The 21,196-nt window shown below is 41.0% G+C and overlaps 1 non-coding gene across 1 annotated transcript; it reads right to left on the reverse strand.

Moving 5' to 3' along the window:
- Positions 1-16,053: 16,053 nt before the first annotated feature.
- On the reverse strand, positions 16,054-16,126 carry TRNAQ-CUG (transfer RNA glutamine (anticodon CUG)). Its single transcript has one exon. It is a non-coding gene; the product is annotated as a tRNA-Gln (tRNA).
- Between the last annotated feature and the right edge of the window lie 5,070 nt (positions 16,127-21,196).

The raw sequence follows: 21,196 nt of genomic DNA on the forward strand, positions 1-21,196 counted from the left end.
TACAGAATTTTCTGTAGGGTGGAAAAGAGTAGTTTGTTTATAGTTGTTTATAGTTGATCTTTACATTACTGCCTGACTTTAGTACTTCATCTTGCATACAACAGTATTCAACGACACCTGATGTTACCCAACATTCTTCATCACACTTGAGGCTAGAAGGGCAAGTGTCCAACTCTTCGGAGGAGCAAACCACGTTCAGAGAAAATAAGTGAAGAGAATAAGTGACTTGTTCAGTCAAGTTCTCACAGTCAGGACTAATATTCTGACCAGATACTGTAATCATCCCAGATTTACACCAAGCCATAACTGATATCATTTTCAAAATGTCTCTCTATGAAAGGAAGACAATAAAGGTGTTCTAACACCAACTTTTGAAAAATTCTTTTTGAAGTATAATATATGTAGATAAAAGTGTACAATTCAATGAGTTTCACAAACCTGTAGAGCTAAAACCCACATGAAGAAACTAAATGCAGCAGCTTCCCAAAGTCCCCCTTGAATCTACTTCCGGTCATTATCTTTCCGGAAGGACAGCATTCTCACTGCTAACCCATAGAGTAGTTTTGCTTATTTTTTAACTTTATATAAATGGAATCATATGGTAGGTACTCTTTGTGCCTGGCCTCTCCTGTGCAATATTATGTTTGTGAGGTACGTCCATATTGTTGCATACAGCTGTCAATGGTTCATTCTCCTTGCACCATCCTTTATTTATCTTTCCTATGGTTGATAAGCATTTGGATAGTTTCTAGTTTCCAAATATTAAAAACAGTTTTTGTGTGGGGTGCCTGGGAGGCTCAGTCGGTTAAGCGTCCAACTTCAGCTCCGGTCATGATCTCGCAGTTTGTGAGTTCAAGCCCTGCATCGGACTCTGTGCTGACAGCTCAGAACCTGAAGCCTGCTTCGGATTCTGTGTCTCCCTCTCTCTCTGCCCCTCCCCCACGTGTGCTCGCTTTCTCTCTCAAAAATAAATAAACATTTAAAAAAGTAGTTCTTGTCATAGCTAGCCTTTCAGATGGCTCCCAATGATCCCTGCTTCCTAGTACTCACACTCCTCCTACATCATCTCAGGGTTGGTTTGTGTGACCAATGAAATATGGCAAAGTGGTGGCATGTCCCTTCCAAGATTAGGTTATAGAGACATTGAAGCTTTTGCCTTGGTGTTTCTCTCTCTTCTCTCTCTCTCTCCCCTCTTGCTCTGGGAGAAACCATCTGCTATGTCCTGAGGAAGCCATGTGGTGAGGAATTGAGTCCTCCAGCTAATAACCAGAGAGGAGCTGAGACCTACCAGCAACTACCTCAGTGAACCTGGAAGTGGATCCTCCCACAGTGTAATCTTCTGATGACTGTATCCCCACCTGACAGCCTCACTGAAAACCTCATGAGGCACCTTCGGCCAAAACCACCCAGCCAGGGCTGATTTATATGAGTTGTGTGGGCTCTAGGCATTATTTTGTTCAATGGTCCCTCTCTTTCACTGGAAGGAAAGAAAGAAGGAAGGAAGGAAGGAAGGAAGGAAGGAAGGAAGGAAAAAGAAAAGAGAAAGAAAGAAAGAAAGAGGGAGGGAGGAAGGAAACAGAAAGGAAGGGGAAGGGAAAGGAAAGGAAGGGGAAGGGAAGAAAGGAAGGAAGGAAGGGAGGGCGGGAGAGGGAGGGGAGAGGAGGATAGGGTAGGGGACTAGGAGGGGATGTATCTCACTTATTGCAAGAAGGAAATTATCCTGACAAGTATTGTGGGCTCTAGGCACTGCAAACAATGGACCTAATGGATAAATTGGAAAAATAGGAGTGGAAAAGTAGGAGTTATATTTGGGATTTGAAGAAGCAAAACAGCAAGATGAAAATTCTCTGGTAAGTGCTCTGGAGACCAGAAGCCAGGCTAAAACCTGAGAGTTTAGCTCACAATGCTAACAACTTTTATGGAGCACTCACTCTGCTCCAAACATTATGCTCTGAGCTTTGCCTGGATGGTCTCATCTGATCCTTACACCAATCCAATGAAGGAGGCACTATTATTATCCCCATTTTATAGACGAGGAAATGGGGTCACCGATTCAGCCATGTAATTGAGATCACACAGCTGGTAGAGTAGGATCTGAGTTCAGATTCTAGAACACACTCACTTACCCACTATGCTGATACTCCCTGGTACACAGTAACATTTCACTACCTGATTCTTGAATAACTGTCCCAAATAGAAGTTAAGCAACACGGCATCGAGAGTCTAAGCTAAAGCTAAAGAGTGAGTCAGTAGTTCTGAGAAACCAGGACTGAAAATGCTGATGATTATCGAATCCTTCACCATCTGAAGCCAGGTCCTCTTAGAATTTTTAGCATATATTTGTAGCATTTTACACCTTTCAAGACACTCCTATTAGTGAACATAAGACTGACTCAGGACCCCAGTCACATCTTCCACCACCAGATCTGGTGCTTTCACTCTCAGCTTCCTTGAGTTTCCTGTGTGGAAAATTCAAGGTTCAGAATTATCAGCCAGCCTCAGCCTGAAATTGGAGGCAGGGTGTGACAGAAGTGCATAGCAGAAAAACTTGACATACTTTAGGGGGAATCAAAGAAGTCTTCCTGCAGGTGATGATAAGAGCAGGACAGGTAGAGGAGTTGGCCAGCTGGTGGGAATAAGTAAGGAGAAGCAATCAGGGATCCTTCCAGAGGGGACACCCAGAGTGAGTGCTTTTTTTTAAATAAAAAAAATTTTTAATGTTTATTTATTTTTGAGAGAGAGACAGAGTGTGAGCAGGGGAGGGGCAGAGAGAGAGGGAGACGCAGAATCTGAAGCAGGTTCCAGGCTCTGAGCTTTCAGCAGAGAGCCCAAAGAGGGGCTTGAATCATGCATGAACTGTGAGATCATGACCTGAGTCAAAGTTGGACGCTCAACTGACTGAGCCACCCAGGTGCCCCAGAGTGAGCCCATAAAGGTCATGGGGAGAGCTAGCCCTCAGCATCTCCACCGCACTGGATGGCTGTAAAGCAACAATGAAATAAGTCCGTCAGGGGATTTAACAATTGCAAAATTCTGTCCAAGAAAAGAGGCTCAATGACACCAATATCCATATGGTTCAAACTTATGACTAGAGAATCAAATGTTCGGGCTCTAATTGAGCAGAAACACCTCACTTTAATCTCGGAGCATTATGAGGATTATGAATAAAACATATAGTCATAACTAAGATCTTCCTCCTCCTCCTCATATCAATAATTATCTCCCCAGAAGATGGTGGAACACTGTGGTTAAGGACATGGACTCCACACCCAAAATACCTGGACTTGCAATTCAGCTTTACCACTCCCTTGCTCTGTGTCCTGTACAAGTAAACTTCTCTGTGCCTCAGTTTCCTCATCAACGAAATGGGAATATTAATGGCATATCTCTCTCCTAGGGTTGTAGTAACTATTAACTGCATTAATAGATAAAAAGTGTTTTATGTCAATGACTAGTACTCAATATAGTAAGGAGTACTAGTATCTATCTTAAAGGTAGTTTTAGTGTTTATTTATTTATTTTCAGAGAGAGAGAGAGAGAGAGAGCACACAAGCAGGGGAGGAGCAGAGGGAGAAGGAGAGACAGAATCCCAAGCATGCTTCATGCTGTCAGCACAGAGCCCAATGAGGGGCTCAAACTCACAAACCATGAGACCATGACTTGAGCTGAAATCAATAATACTGGGCCACCCAGGCACCCCTTGAAGTTAATTTCAAAGCATCGCTGATACATGCTTTGAGAGAGTTTGTATGACAATTAAAGCTACAGAAGTCACAAGCAAATCAGTTTCAATGAGATGTTTATGGAAAAACAGCAGTTTACCTCATGAGAGAAATTACAAACACTGAGAGAAAATGGGTTGACACAGAAATTTGCATTCAGTCATATCTGGCAGGAACCCACCCCCTCAAAACCCGTGTGCATTTATCAAAATTTTGTTTTCTCAGTCAGAAGTTGTTTACGTTCAGCATGTTCATATCCAAATTTACATTTCTCAAAAAAAACCCTGATGCTATCGAGCTATCTAGCCATCCAAAGGGCCAGTTTGCATTTGGACAGTGCTTTGATGTAGGCATAGCGATTTCACTTTCATTGCCTTGCTAACTCCTTCCTTCCAGAGGCTCTGTGAAATATTATCCTCATTTTTAGATGAGGAAATTGAGGCTTGGTAAGGTTAAATGGTTTGCTTATGATCAAACATTTCATATATGACAGAAATAAGACTCACACCCTAATCCAGGTTTTCTGTCTTCCTGTTCCACCTGGCCACTGTCCCACTAACCTGCTCCTATGGAATGCCCCCCCACCCCCACCCCGGCCAAACAGCCAAGGATGCTTCAACAAGCCTTGATACCTATTATACCTATAGCTATGCTTTATTGTCCTCTCTGATTGGACATAGACTTTTTATTTTTTATTTTTTTTTTATACATGGATTTACTTTATTGATTCAATATTCAAGAAGAAATGTAAATTAAGCATTGATGTTTGCTACCTATATACTTCTGTATCTATTTCTTTTTTTTTTTTCTATTTTCTATATGAAGTTTATTGACAAATTGGTTTCCATACAACACCCAGTGCTCATCCCAAAAGGTGCCCTCCTCAATACCCATCACCCACCCGCCCCTCCCTCCCACCCCCCATTAACCCTCAGTTTGTTCTCAGTTTTTAAGAGTCTCTTATGCTTTGGCTCTCTCCCACTCTAACCTCTTTTTTTTTTTTTCCTTCCCCTCCCCCATGGGTTCCTGTTAAGTTTCTCAGGATCCACATAAGAGTGAAACCATATGGTATCTGTCTTTCTCTGTATGGCTTATTTCACTTAGCATCACACTCTCCAGTTCCATCCACGTTGCTACAAAAGGCCATATTTCATTCTTTCTCATTGCCACATAGTATTCCATTGTGTATATAAACCACAATTTCTTTATCCATTCATCAGTTGATGGACATTTAGGCTCTTTCCATAATTTGGCTATTGTTGAGAGTGCTGCTATGAACATTGGGGTACAAGTGCCCCTATGCATCAGTACTCCTGTATCCCTTGGGTAGATTCCTAGCAGTGCTATTGCTGGGTCATAGGGTAGGTCTATTTTTAATTTTCTGAGGAACCTCCACACTGCTTTCCAGAGCGGCTGCACCAATTTGCATTCCCACCAACAGTGCAAGAGGGTTCCCGTTTCTCCACATCCTCTCCAGCATCTATAGTCTCCTGATTTGTTCATTTTGGCCACTCTGACTGGCGTGAGGTGATACCTGAGTGTGGTTTTGATTTGTATTTCCCTGATGAGGAACGACGCTGAACATCTTTTCATGTGCCTGTTGGCCATCTGGATGTCTTCTTTAGAGAAGTGTCTATTCATGTTTTCTGCCCATTTCTTCACTGGGTTATTTGTTTTTCGGGTGTGGAGTTTGGTGAGCTCTTTATAGATTTTAGATACTAGCCCTTTGTCCGATATGTCATTTGCAAATATCTTTTCCCATTCTGTTGGTTGCCTTTTAGTTTTGTTGGTTGTTTCCTTTGCTGTGCAGAAGCTTTTTATCTTCATAAGGTCCCAGTAATTCACTTTTGCTTTTAATTCCCTTGCCTTTGGGGATGTGTCGAGTAAGAGATTGCTACGGCTGAGGTCAGAGAGGTCTTTTCCTGCTTTCTCCTCTAAGGTTCTGATGGTTTCCTGTCTCACATTTAGGTCCTTTATCCATTTTGAGTTTATTTTTGTAAATGGTGTGAGAAAGTGGTCTAGTTTCAACCTTCTGCATGTTGCTGTCCAGTTCTCCCAGCACCATTTGTTAAAGAGGCTGTCTTTTTTCCATTGGATGTTCTTTCCTGCTTTGTCAAAGATGAGTTGGCCATATGTTTGTGGGTCTAGTTCTGGGGTTTCTATTCTATTCCATTGGTCTGTGTGTCTGTTTTTGTGCCAATACCATGCTGTCTTGATGATGACAGCTTTGTAGTAGAGGCTGAAGTCTGGGATTGTGATGCCTCCTGCTTTGGTCTTCTTCTTCAAAATTCCTTTGGCTATTCGGGGCCTTTTGTGGTTCCATATGAATTTTAGGATTGCTTGTTCTAGTTTCGAGAAGAATGCTGGTGCAATTTTGATTGGGATTGCATTGAATGTGTAGATAGCTTTGGGTAGTATTGACATTTTGACAATATTTATTTTTCCAATCCATGAGCAGGGAATGTCTTTCCATTTCTTTAAATCTTCTTCAATTACCTTCATAAGCTTTCTATAGTTTTCAGCATACAGATCCTTTACATCTTTGGTTAGATTTATTCCTAGGTATTTTATGCTTCTTGGTGCAATTGTGAATGGGATCAGTTTCTTTATTTGTCTTTCTGTTGCTTCATTGTTAGTGTATAAGAATGCAACTGATTTCTGTACATTGATTTTGTATCCTGCAACTTTGCTGAATTCATGTATCAGTTCTAGCAGACTTTTGGTGGAGTCTATCGGATTTTCCATGTATAATATCATGTCATCTGCAAAAAGCGAAAGCTTGACTTCATCTTTGCCAATTTGGATGCCTTTGATTTCCTTTTGTTGTCTGATTGCTGATGCTAGAACTTCCAGCACTATGTTAAACAACAACGGTGAGAGTGGGCATCCCTGTCGTGTTCCTGATCTCAGGGAAAAAGCTCTCAGTTTTTCCCCGTTGAGGATGATGTTAGCTGTGGGCTTTTCATAAATGGCTTTTATGATCTTTAAGTATGTTCCTTCTATCCCGACTTTCTCAAGGGTTTTTATTAAGAAAGGGTGCTGGATTTTGTCAAAGGCCTTTTCTGCATCGATTGACAGGATCATATGGTTCTTCTCTTTTTTTTTGTTAATGTGATGTATCACGTTGATTGATTTGCGAATGTTGAACCAGCCCTGCATCCCAGGAATGAATCCCACTTGATCATGGTGAATAATTCTTTTTATATGCTGTTGAATTCGATTTGCTAGTATCTTATTGAGAATTTTTGCATCCATATTCATCAGGGATATTGGCCTGTAGTTCTCTTTTTTTACTGGGTCTCTGTCTGGTTTAGGAATCAAAGTAATACTGGCTTCATAGAATGAGTCTGGAAGTTTTCCTTCCCTTTCTATTTCTTGGAATAGCTTGAGAAGGATAGGTATTATCTCTGCTTTAAACGTCTGGTAGAACTCCCCTGGGAAGCCATCTGGTCCTGGACTCTTATTTGTTGGGAGAGGACATAGAGTTTTTAAAAAAAAGTTAAGGTGGTAAGGGTGCCTGGGTGGCTTGGTGGTTAAGCATCTGACTTTGGCTCAGGTCATGATCTCATGGTTTGTGGGTTCGAGCCCCACATCAGGGCTGAGCTGTCAGCACTGAGCCTGGAGCCTGCTTTGGATTGTGTGTCTCCCTCTCTCTCTGTCCCTCCCCTGCTTGTGCTTTCTCTCTCTCTCTCTCTCTCTCTCTCTCTCAAAATAAATAAGTAAAATGTAAAAAAAAAGTTCAGGTAATGAATTGAAATTTTCATCAACATCTGAAATAAGTATATAGTTTTAAATCATGTAGAAAATATAATTTGATGGGAATGCAAGCTGGTGCAGCCACTCTGGAAAACAGTATGGGGGTTCCTCAAAAAACTAAAAATAGAACTACCATACAACCCAGCAATTGCACTACTAGGCATTTATCCAAGGGATACAGGTGTGCTATTTCGAAGGGACTCATGCACCCCCATGTTTATAGCAGCACTATCAACAAGAGCCAAAATACGGAAAGAGCCCAAATGTCCATCAATGGATGAATGGATAAAGAAGATGTGTATATGTGTATATACATATATATATGTATATGTATACATATATATATGTATATATATATACAGATATATATTTCACTTAGCATAATACCCTCCAGGTCCATCCACGTAGTTGCAAATGGAAAATTTTCATTCTTTTTGATTAACGAGTAATACTCCAATTACTCGTTAATCAAAAAGAATGAAATTTTTCCATTTGCAACTACGTGGATGGACCTGGAGGGTATTATGCTAAGTGAAATTAGCCAGAGAAAGACAAAAATCATATGACTTCAGCCATATGAGGACTTCAAGAGACAAAACAGATGAACACTAGGGAAGGGCAACAAAAATAATATAAAAACAAGGAAGGGGGACAAAACAGAAGAGACTCATAAATATGGAGAACAAACTGAGGGTTACTGGAGGGGTTGTGGGAGGGGGGATGGGCTAAATGGGTAAGGGGCACTAAGGAATCTACTGCTGAAATCATTGTTGCACTATATGCTAACTAATTTGGATGTAAATTTAAAAAAATAAAAAAGAAAATTAAAGAAAAAGAAAATATAATTTGATTATACAATGCACTGTTGTCACTACCCAGATCTTGTTGCTTTTGAGGGTTGGTTGGTTTGTTTTTAGATAATAGAAGCTTACATCTTCATAGAGTTTACATCTCAATCAAAAGATGGTCTTTATCAGTGGTTGCCAAATGCCTGTCCAAGCACTGACATCATCAGACTCACATAGAAACTCTATAAAGACAAAGATTCACAGGTGTTGACCTTATCAGACTCACGTAGGAACTCTATAGAGACAGGTTCACAGGTGCTGACCTCAGAGACTCTGCCTCAGTAGATTTAAAATGGGACCCAGGATTTGTATTTAAAAACAAAAGAAATCCTCCAAAATGTCCCAGGAAATGAAAATTAATAACCACAATATAATATTTTTTCTTATTAGATTTTTTAATTTCTCAATACATTTATAATAAAGTAGAAGATTGATAAATATAGTGCTGGTAAGGGCAAGAAATCAGGTAATATGGCCATATTTTTTATTAAAATGTAAATGCGTATGCTTTTTATTTCAAATTTAGTTCTGAAAACCTACCTGATCATAGATTTTACATCTTTATATAGACGTAACAGAACTACAAGAATATTTATAGAGCCACAATACAGGGGAATGTTTTTCTCTGGAATTCTATTTCTACTCCCCATTCAAATTCTTTCCTCACTTATGTTCAAAATAAATAACTATATCTATCATTAAAAAAGAATATTTCTTTCTGCATTGCCAGTATTTATACACACATACACAAAAACAACCTTTGAATGAATTACGGTGCACCTGTATTACATACACTGTGTAGCTGAGAAAATGAATGAGGCAAGTTGGTATGGACTAGTATTAATTTGGAAGGATATCTGCAATATATTACGTGAAAGGCAAATTTTCAACTAATATTTATCATGTGCCATTCTTATCAAATAAATTGGAAGTGTATTTGAGCTTTTTAAAATAAAACCTTGGGTGGGGTGGCTTGGTCGATTAAGTGTCCAGTTTGGCTTAGGTCATGATCTTGCAGTCTGTGAGTTCGAGCCCTGTGTCAGGCTCTGTGCTGACAGCTCAGAGTCTGGAGCCTGCTTCTGATTCCGAGTCTCCCTCTCTCTCTGCCCCTCCCCCACTCATGCTCTCTCTCTCTCTCTCTCTCTCTCTCTCAAATATAAAAAATATTTAAAAAATTAAAATAAAAACTATAGAAGAACACATGGTGACTCATTAAGAGCATGGACATCACTGGAGTGTTACTTCAAGGAAAAGGAGATGATTTTTCTTTAGACTCCTCTGCATTGTTTTGATTATTATAATGAGCAATAATTAACTTTAAAAGAACATAGAATGAGAGGGGAGAATAAAGTAGTTTTGGAGAAACATTACAAATAAAAATAAAGTGCTTATAAATGATTCCAGTATGTAGCCATGTTTAGCAACTGCTGATTCAGGCCAGCTCTCTTCCGAGATTGGGCTCCACTCATTCATTCATTCATTCGTTCACGCACTCACTTGTCCAGTATTTACTGGATATATACAATGTGTTAAACACAGGTAGGTATCAGAAATCCGAGAATTAGAAAGAAATATTTTGTGATTGAATTCAGAAAGTCTGGCTAAGGTAGTTCAGACATAAACCTACTACAAAAAAACAATAAAAGCTTGTAGGGTGAACTTTCCAATCTGTATATTAGCTACATATATTTGGATTCTGGTACCTCTGGTATCAAGATAAAATGGGAACAAAGTGCCTACGGTAATTTGGAATAAATACCTATAAAAGTCTTCAGTGTAATAGTAATAAGAATGCAATATACTCTATTGCTTTCCCTTTCCTTTGTATTTATTCAAAAATTTTGGGGGCACCTGGGTGGCTCAGTCGGGTATGCGTCCGACTTTGGCTCAGGTCATGATCTCACATTTCGTGGGTTCGAGCCCCACATCAGGCTCTGAACTGATAGCTCAGAGCTTGGAGCCTGCTTCAGATTCTATGTCTCCTTCTCTCTCTGCCTCTCCGCCTCTCTCTCTCTGTCTCTGTCTCTCAAAAATAAATAAACATTAAAAAAATTAAAAAAATAATTTTTTAGGTCATAGCCTTATGTGTGTTTGGTTTCATTGCATTATTGTGGTATAACAGTAGTAAATTAATGAATCAATAGTTGAAACTATTCCCTCAGGAGGCAGCCACACCCTAAAAATACCCTTTGCCTAGGAACCCTGAAGAGTAGTAGAGAAAACCCAAGTGGGGAGGGGGGGCATTGAAAAAGCCTTTTGTGTGGTTTTAACACGGACTGGATCAGCCAACACTGAATCACAGTGGGTCTGATACCCACTGCTCACAGGTTCCCTAGCATTTTCATTGGGAAGTAGCCCATGTCCAAAAAAAACAGAATTACCCTTTTGCTCCATCTCAGCCTCCTATCAAGAAAAGCAAACACAGATGATTTTCCATTTCAAGTTCAAATACAGAATGGATTGCTTCTTGTTTTGCTTGACTGGGGCAGTTAATGAGAGTTCAGAGAGTGGCACCCTGCCAGGCACAAATCAGTTGGGATCACATTGTCATAGGAACCCAGAAAAAGAAATAGAGAGAGGGAAGGGGCTGACCCAGGAAAACCGTAAGTTTGGAAAAGGCGTGACTGTGATCATTGGTCTCTGAAACGTCCGGCACATGCCTCCCTTCTGTACAGAGTGGCTAGTCCAGGGCAGAAAGGGCTATTTGGAGGCAAGGCTTGTGTTGCTTCCCTCTTCTGCGAGCAGACTCTATAATAAAAGTGCTTGCATCAGAGGAAGACTGACAACACATTTTAGCACTTTCACGGTTCCAACTTAATCATGGCAGGAAGCTTTTCTGCTACTGGGAGAGCAAGTTGCGTCACTGGGAACATCTGACTCCAGGATCAAGTGTCAATCACTTTGCCTAAGGTCGTTAAAAAATACTAGGGTGTCACCTTACAACATAAAGGCTTTGCCTGAGTAACAATTAAGAGGAAACACATAGCATGATAAATAATTGAACAGGTGGATTAGAGAAATGCCTTTCCTGTGCAAAATGAGAGGGGTGATGGACAGCTGGAAATCCAGCCTCTTTGGCCATCTTCCTCCACAGCCCAGGGTTCTAACTGGTTGAACTTCCCCCCTCCCTTTTTTTTTTTCCACTTTGCCTTTCTTAGTTGTTCAACGCATCTCTTTGGCCTTATGGAATCAGACAAGCTGCAGAGAAAGGCAACACCTCAGGAGAAGTTCCTGAGAGCAGCTTTGAAAGGACGCCTGACAGTGACTAATGCTGGGGAATCGCCCACTGAGTGGGATGATATTTTGGATGCAGTTTGCACAGGACAAGCTCTGCTGTGGATCAAATGGCAAGTCCGTCTGCTTACATGATTGGAGAAATACCCTGTTTGACTTGTTGGTGCCAAAACACCTGTGAAATGCAATCTGAATGTCACCTCCTCAAATAGGGTCTCTCATTTGACTTTTAAGCGTGTTTTCCTCCCAGACCAACAACGTAGTTGAAGTCTCCAAAAATGGGACACGGGGTGCTGATTCACTGTGTCATTCCTAGCAGTCCAAACAGCTTTGGTTCTTGATATCCTGGAAGTATTTAACACCAGAAAGTTCTTGTGTCCTCACATTGGTAACTGCCCACCAACAGGTGCTTTTCCAGTAGAGGACAGAGGAGAAAGAGAGAGAAGGAATGAGAAGAGAGAGAAAGAACAGAGCAACTTTTGCAAACAAGCCACCATGCTAGTTTCTATTTGCAGCCCAGCGGCAGTATTTGAAGTCCTCAGTGAAAATAAAACCCTCAAGCTTGGAACTCTTGCTACCATGGCATATTTTTAAATGGTTACGAAAGGAGTCTGAGCATTCACCCTGGCCATGTCCAAGATTCTTGGGCCACTCTGTGCATAGTACTTGAGATTCACCAAGCAGACAGACCCTTGTTTTGCCAAGCTAGGACACGGAAAGAAGATGATACAAGTTGGGTTAATAAGAAAGGCAGAGGGAGGAGATGACCCAATGTGATAATTCCTGTCTTCCAAAGCAGAAAAGTTAACCATACTAGAATTGCATGGAGGCAGAATATGAAGACAAAATAAAATTTTTAAAAGAAAATATTTGCTAGGAAAATTTCAAATATCTACTAAAACGAGAGAGGATGGCATAATGAACACCCACGTCCCTATCACCTGGTTTCAACAATTACGAACTCATGGCTAGTGTTGGTTCCTTTGTGCCCTGCCCCCAGCTCCCATTCACCACCAAATTATTTCAGAATAAATCCCAGGAAACATGCAATGGATGATTTAAAAGGCAAACATTTACAAGGTTTATGAACTGGCTGTAGGTTAGCGAAGATAAATACTGTAGAAGGCCAATTTGGATCATTCAGTTTAGAAAGGTATTCTTTAAAAAGCTTAAACAAGCTCTCCCTGAGCTTTCATACTAACTAACATTTGGTTTCATGCCAGTTTTGTAAAACTTTTCCGGGTGGTTTATCTCATGGCTAGATAGTGAGTTATATGCAAATAAACAGCAGACCTATATTCTTGTGGGATATGGAGTTTTGGAAGAAACAAGGGTGGATTATAACTGAGAAGGGTGGTGACCCCAGGAAGGGGTGCAAAATGTAGTTGAGCTCACAGGGGGTATGGAGGAGCATGGAGATCAGAGAGCCTCTGCCGTTACTAGGGTTACTCCATGGTCTGCAGCCAAAGCTGCCTTTTGATCTTCATCCTTCAGACCTTATTATTAATGTCCCCAGAGGGCTGCCCTTTCCCTCCTCACTCACCCAAACCAATCTGGAATCACAAAAGGACAAGGAAACTTAGGGGTGAGCATCTGAATATACCAACTTCCCCAGGCAGCTTTGTAGCTCTGTCTTCTCCTCATCTCTACTTCCTCACTATTATAAGGGGCAGAAGTGGAAGCAGGGCATTCAAAACCCAGTGGCGATTCACTTTCAATGTATTTAGTACATGCAAAGATGGAGTTAGCAAAGACATAAATTACAATGCTACTTAAGGAGTCTTCATTTCAACTGGGTAAGGATTAATCCCAGTATTAATCCTTTGTAGCATCCAGCTTCCCCTGGACCTGTTATTGTATTTTGATAGACGGAAACTAGGTTATATATTATTGCAAGGTTGCATACATTCAATTCAATAGAATTTTAAAAATCCTATTGTATACAGAGCACTGTGGAAATGCTGAGGAAATAAAAAGTTGAATAAAAAATGGTCACAGGGCTCAAGGAGTTTGCAGTGCATCAGAATTCTGCAGGCAAGTATACACATGGCCATAAGGTCATCAAAAGAAAAATACGAGACAAGAAAACAAATGTGCGTGACAAGAAATGTTATCAGCAGAGTGTGATGAAGATGTAGAGGGAAATGTCATTTATGTGAGGGTGGTGAATGAATCCTAAAAGTCTGGCAAGCTGGAGCAGGATTTCAATGAGAGAAATTGGAGTTGAGGAGAAGAAAGCCTTTCATGAAGAAGGAAAGTGAAAGAAAAAGAAATACATAAGAACAAGTGCAACATGTTGAGGGAAATGCAGAGCCCACGGTGGCAGGAAGGTAGGTTCCCTCTGGGGAGGATGAGCAGGGTAGGGTTTAAAAGGCAAGGCGAATGGGGCGCCTGAGTGGCTCAGTCAGTTAAGCATCCAATTCTTGATTTGGGCTCAGGTCATGATCTCGTGGTTTGTGGGAAAGAGCCTCACACTGGGCTGTGTGCTGAGAGCACAGTGCCTGTTTGGGATTCTCTCTCTCCCTCTCTTTCTGCCCCTCCACTGTTCACCTGCACAATCTCTCTCTCTCTCTCTCTCTCTCTCTCTCTCTCTCTCTCAAAATAAGTAAATAAACTTAAAAACTATATAAAAGGAGAGGTGATTACATTAAGGCAAAAAGCAAAAACCCTCTGAGGGAGTTACATGCACAAAGCCTAAGGCAGGATTACCTGATCCTAGTTCTGACCCTGAGCTGAGTGATCACAGATTAATCACTGAGACCTTCAATTTGAAGGTCTCTGCCTATAAATTCAGGATACAAACAGTACCCATCTCTGTCCATTATTGTTTCCTCACCTTATCAGTGGGATACAGCAAGGTTTCCCCGGATTGTGCAAGAAGAGGCAAGGTTGTTTCAGTTCATATCATATTGGGGAGGGGTTGAATGCAGCCACTCCATCTACCAACCCTGAGGTGTGCTGATCCCAGACAGGTCTGAAGCCTAGAATGCTCCAGACAAGGAGAAGATTCTTCTGGAAGGCTGCTTTTCTGTTGCTGGCAGGACAGCAGGGCTTTGCCTGGATGGGAAAGCATTCTTGCAATCCCAGGGAGGCTCAGCCAGCAGCAGCGTTTTGTTTTGGCTTTGCTGGGAGAGCCACCCTCAGGTTAACTGCCTGAGAGGGGCCCATGTCTCTGAGGAGTCATGGTAGGACCTTCCCATTTTCAGTCAGTTTGCCTTATGACATGTGGCCAGCCATGTCTCCATGATACACCCAGCCCATTCCACAACTCCAAGGTTTCAGGCACTTTCCAGTTGAAAAATTCTCAAAAGTGGAATGAAAAGGGGGGTTGGGAGTGTGTGAGATTATGATGTGACCTGACAGCCCTGGGAAGGATGGGTCACCTCTCTGCTCCCTCCCCTTCCAGGGTTATAAGAGCCTTTCCTCCTGGAAGGGGTGGAGTGAGAGCTGATGCCAATTTAATGGGTCACAACTGGGTGTCTCTCCCTTCCTGGAAGGCCTGGCAACATCTCTCCTACCATTGTGATTAGGAAGAAAGCTTCCCAAGGATGATTATCTAATCAGGGAATTAGCCTTGGTTCATGAGGCAAGCATTAGGGGACTCAAAAAAATCTAATGGAAAAAAGGCCCACATCAGGAAATAGCGCCAGTAATCACACCCTGAATGATTATTATACACAAACACTAGGAAGATTTGGGACAATTATTTGTAAACGATCATCAGATAAAATGGTCAGATATTTATCTTGAGCACCTGCTCCATTAAAGATACTGCCAATTTCTCTTACTTGGTTTCCCCCATTGAAGTCACTGCACTGTTGGGCTGAATTTGCTCAAATTATGGACTAGGGACCATCTGATTTCAAATTCTCTAAGGTGCTTCTTAAAAGTTTGGATTTCTGAGTGCCACCTTACACCTATGGCATCAGAATCTCCAGGGGGCAAAACCTAGCAATCTGAATTTAAAATATTTTATTAGAAAAATTTCAAGCATGTTCAAAAGTAAAGAGGAAAATATAATAAGCTACCATGTCCAATCTTATTTGGTTAATACTCCCACCCCAAATTATTCTGAAACGAGTACCAGATACTGTATCATCTCATCTGTGTGAAATATTCCAGTGTGTATCTCTAAATAATACTTTCTAAAAATCTAAATGCATTTATTATACCTTTAAAAATTAACAATTTTATAGTCATAAATTTCCCATGTTATCTCACAATTTTTTTAATGTTTATTTTGAGAGAGAGAGAGAGAGAGAGAGAGAAAGTGTGAGTGGGGAAAGGGCGGATTGAGAGAGAGAGAGAGAGAGAGAGAATCCCAAGCAGGCCTCATACTCAGGGTAGAGCCCAACATGGGGCTCCATCTCACAACCCGTGACCATGGGATCATGACCTGAGCCAAAATCAAGAGTCAGATACTCAACAGACTGAGCCACCCAGGTGCCCCTCACAATTTTTTGTTTTGTTGTGTGTATTTTAAGTAAGCTACATGCCCAACATGGGACTTGAACTCATGACCCTGAGATCCAGAGTCTCATGCTCTACCGACTGAGCCAGCCAAGTGCCCCATTTCACAATTTTTTTTAATCAAAAACCAAATAACTTCCTCACATTGCAATTGGCTGATACATCCCTTGTCTCTTTTTTCCCTCCTGTAATACTCTTCCTCCACTCTCTGCTTCTTATTTGTTGAAGAATTTGGGTTTTTTGTGCTGTAGAGTTTCCCACAGCCTGCATTTCACTGGTATCACTTAAGATATCTTTCAACTGCTGTAGTTTCCTTCAATTTATTTAATAATGTTACATAATTAATTTTATAATTTATATATTTTATTTGCAATTTTTTATTTGTTAGTAATTATATAATAATTACCAATACTTTCCTTATTATCATTTAAATGTAGAGCATTGATCAGATTCAGATTTGATGGTTTTGGCAGGAATATTTCATAGGTGGTGTGAAGCATTGAATACTTCCATCTGGGGGCACTAAGTGTCTGGCTGTCTTTTTATAATATTAGTAGTTATTGATGAACATGGCTCAGTTCCATTAACTCACTGGGGACTCCAGCTCTTTATTCTTGAAGCAATCCAGGTGAATTTTACACACTTCATTTCCCACCACCATCCTTCCCCTCACAGCCTATGTTGTGGTCATACTGAACTTCTGCCATTGCTCAGTGTTGCCATGTTCCTTCACACCTCCTTGCCTCTGTTCATGCTGACTCTGTGCCTGTACTGTCTTTCCTCCAGTTCAATACCTGACAGGTTCCTTCCTATGGAAGTTTCCCATAAGTAAAAAGAGTTCCCTTCATGCCCGAATGGACACAGTATGTATCTCCCTCCTGGCATCTATCTTTTTGAAATGTAATGGTTCTTTAAATGTTTGTCTTTCACTATGCATGGGATCTCCAGAAAAGCAGAGAGAAGTAAGAAAGGCATTATGCACATAGAATTAGCATAGCAAAGAAACACTGGTGAAAACAGCTAGACATCTCAGGATATAAGTTAGGATTCTTGGGGTTGAAAGCAACAGAAACATCTCTGTCTGTAAGAAAGAAAATGGAGATGCATTGGAATAATATCACTGGCTTGCAGAACCATCAGAAAGCTGGAGGATCAGGCTCAGAAAATGGTAAGGAGCAAATGTATTCCAAGAGCCAAGAAGCAGGAAGCACAGTAGTCTCTTAGCAGAAAGAATCTAGCCAGGATGATGCTACACCTGCCGGAGGATTTGGCCAACACCACCATCGCCACTGTAAATGAATTCCAACTGCTTCTCTAGGTCTACATTACTCAGATTTTATTGTCCTGGATGGGAGCATCTGGCTGGCAAAGCCTAAGTCAGTGCTCATACCATGGAAGCAAGGAGGGAAAAGATGGTGCATTTGACCCTACCTCCCATCAAGAAAAACATAATGGGGGGCGCCTGGGTGGCGCAGTCGGTTAAGCGTCCGACTTCAGCCAGGTCACGATCTCGCGGTCCGTGAGTTCGAGCCCCGCGTCAGGCTCTGGGCTGATGGCTCGGAGCCTGGAGCCTGTTTCCGATTCTGTGTCTCCCTCTCTCTCTGCCCCTCCCCCGTTCATGCTCTGTCTCTCTCTGTCCCAAAAATAAATAAACGTTGAAAAAAAAATTAAAAAAAAAAAAAAAGAAAAACATAATGGGAGGATTCTCCTTGAAATAAGAAGGCAAGGTGGTTGAATGTGGGGACAGTTGAAACAAAAAGTACACTTTAGAGAGCAAGTCATTAAGTTGATATTAAAGCAAAGAATTCGTCTTGGGGAATGGTCAGAGATAAGGCTGGAAATATAGGTAGGAACCAAGTTATACAGTTACTCCCATTATTTCCTGGCAAGGTAATTTGGGCTTTATGCTGTAAGTGGTGGGAGAGACATTTTTTGAGGCTTAACTGTAGAGGACTAACACTATTAAATTTTTTTTGATGTTTATTTATTTTTGAGAGAGACAGAGACAGAATGTGAGTGGGTGAGGGGCAGAGAGAGAGGGAGACACAGAATCCAAAGCAGGCTCCAGGCTCTGAGCTGTCAGCACAGAGCCTGACGTGGGGCTTGAACTCATGAGCTGTGAGATCTTGACTTGAGCCGAAGTCGGACGCTCAACCAACTGAGCCACCCAGGTGCCCGAGGACTAACACTATTGAAGGGATTGTTTGGATAATTAAAGTGATCCCTTTTGGAAGGCTGGATTAGACAGGAAGACGCTGCAGAAAGGGAGATCAGTTCATGAGTGTTTGCAATAGTTGAGGTTCCAGAGATTAGCCATTCATCTGCAATCCAGAAAAGTTGAGTTAGATCCTCAAATATCAAAGATAAAAGCAGATCCTAAGTCTGGATCAGGAGCCAAGCATAGCAGACCATAAAAAGGATGAAAGGGAGAGGGGAAGCTGGTTTAAAAAGTCTCTCCAAGGAATTTTACCAAGTGGATTGCTGCTCTCTGCACCTGTTGTTTCTTCACTTTAGACACTAGTGCTTCTGCTCCCACCTGAGGATACCTTAGAGGCATCTCATGGTCTCTGCCAGATATCAGCAAAGGTTGGAACCAGGGTTGGGCAAAAAAAAAAAATGTGTTGAACGATAGACTGATATTATGAACAAAAATATGGAGGGAAATGTGAAAGACAAGTTTTATGGAAAATGGTGACTTCCACTAGAAAGACTTATGTGTAGCGATGTCTGCAGGAAATTGGAAATGCAAGTCTGTAGCTCAAGAAAAAGTAGAGGACTTTAGAGAAGGTGTCTGAAGGAACTAAAATTTATTAAATGGCTGCTCTGAGCCAGGCAATTTCACATATTTGCTCTTATTTAGTCTTTGCATCAACCTTTACTAAGGTGATATAATTTCCCCCATTTTATAGGTGAAGATCTGAGGATCTGACATTAGTTTTTCTCCAAGTTCATACCACCATTATGTGGTGTACCTGATACTCAAACCTAAAAACTCTGACTGCCAGATTCTTTACATTTTGAAATCATATTTTAGCTGAAATTGGAAGTTCATTGAGATTATAGGCTGATGGAGTGATGAGAGAAAATACGTTAAAATAAAAATGCCAAGGGAAAAAAAAAAGGCAAGGCCATATAAATAGTAAGGAAACTGGTTTACTTGACAGAATGTAAGCTGAGAAACAGTCTGCAAATATATGAAAGCTGGTATTCGTAAGAAAAGTATTCATAGAATTATTCATAAGAAAAGAATTGGGGGAGCAAAAAAATTATTTACCATATTGAATCCAGGAGGTTCTTAAACTTCTATTTTTTGTTCTGTGTAGATGGTGGGATTTTGCTGCCTGGGCTCTTTTAGTAAGAAAGGCTAACATTTTCACAAAATGCCATTACCATGATTTTTATACCCTATTCTCCAGAAGGCAAAATTAATTTAAAAAGGAAAAAGAAATTATGAAATAGAACAGCGGAATGAGAAAAGTCAAGTGCCCATCTGAATTATTAAAGGAGGCATAATTTTTGGTTTGAGAATATACTGAATATTATTGCTCCCAAGCACTTATCAGGTGCAACAGCCATCTCTTCTTCATCGGCACACATGCTTGCTCCACCCTTGCAATATGGCTGCTGAAATAGTTTCCTTGCAAGTCATTAAAGGTCTTTTCGCTGCCAAATCCAGCAGCTTCCCCAGTTTGTCTTCTCCAGTGCCATTCTTCATGGCAGTATTGCATGAAAATATCGAAAGTATTTGGGAGGATGGAACCAAAAGGACTTTAAGACTGGCTATTTGTAGAGGGTGAGGAAGAGGAAAGAATCATACTTGGCACCCAAATTCTGGGCTTGGAAACTGAACAGATGGTGGTGCCATATAAAAAATTAGGGGAATCAGGGCTTAGTCGGTTAAACATCTGACGTCGGCTCAGGTCATGATCTCACGGTTTGTGGGTTCCAGCCCTGCGTCAGGCTCTCTGCTGTCAGCACAGAGACCGCTTCAGATCCTCTGTCCCCCTCTCTCTCTGCCCCTTACCCACTTGTGTTTGCCCTCTCTCTCTCTCTCTCTCAAAAATAAACATTAAAAAAAAATAGGGGAGTCTAGTTGAACCACGGCAGGATGAGTGAATGAAGACCATAGCTGGAAAAATAGTCATGGGTGTATGCTCTATCTTCTTAAATGAATTAGAAGTTCTTGGGGTACCTGGGTGGCTCAGTCTATTGAGCATCTGACTTTGGCTCAAGTCATAATCTCACAGTTCGTGGATTTGAGCCTTGCATCGGGCTCTCTGCTGTCATTGAGGAGCCTAATTCAGATCCTCTGTCCCCTTCTCTCTGCTCCTCCAGCTTGTGCTCTCCCAAAAATAAATATTTTTTTAAAATGAATTTAAAATTCTTGAGGGTAGCAGGGTCATGGGAATTTTTCTTCTCTTTGTTTTTCTTTTGTAATTTCTCCTGCATCTGAATATCCAAATCTCTTTCACCATGCCCTCCCCTCTGCTATCTTTTTGGAAAGGATCTTTGGTCTGAGGTTTACTCCCACCAAGAATGCCTGGACTAGTGTTTTCCGAAAACAATGCTGTTACTGTAACAAGGATCTCAGCCAATAAAGAGGAAAATGGAAAGGCCCTAATTCCCACAATACTATTCCCATAACTCTTTAAAGGAGAATTAAAATTTTACCGAAGGGTTGTCATAGCAAAGGCAAATTGCAAGGTACAAGACAAGTGCAAACCTAAGGTTTAATATGACTGTTTTTACAGAACAAAGCAAAAGATCAAAATAACTTAAAATCATTATAGGGGAAGCTTCTCATGAATATAATCTCTCTGTAGCTAGTCTGACTCTTCTATTCTAACATTATCCCTGTCTCTCTCACAGTGCTGCTTTTTGCTTTTGCATTAATCCTTTGCATTGCAAATAATGTCACTTTGTAATAATCCATCACCCTTTTCTCAGAGTAGTGGGCAGGATCCAGCCCGTCTCTGTCCCGACCACAATAGCATAATTGCTAGAAGAACACAATAAATTATAGAAATTTTCCAAAGTCGCATTTATTCCTTTAGAATAATACCTAGAGGAGAGGAAGGGAGAATAAGGGAGACAGGGATTTGGCAAGCCAGTTCAGGGCTGGACTTCAATATTCCAGTGGAATGAACATCCCAGTGTGAACTTTGG

Source organism: Lynx rufus, unplaced genomic scaffold, assembly GCF_022079265.1.
Source record: "Lynx rufus isolate CCGP_SWC_20201006 ecotype Redwood Valley unplaced genomic scaffold, mLynRuf1.p SCAF_18, whole genome shotgun sequence".
NCBI classification, from domain to species: Eukaryota; Metazoa; Chordata; class Mammalia; order Carnivora; family Felidae; genus Lynx; species Lynx rufus.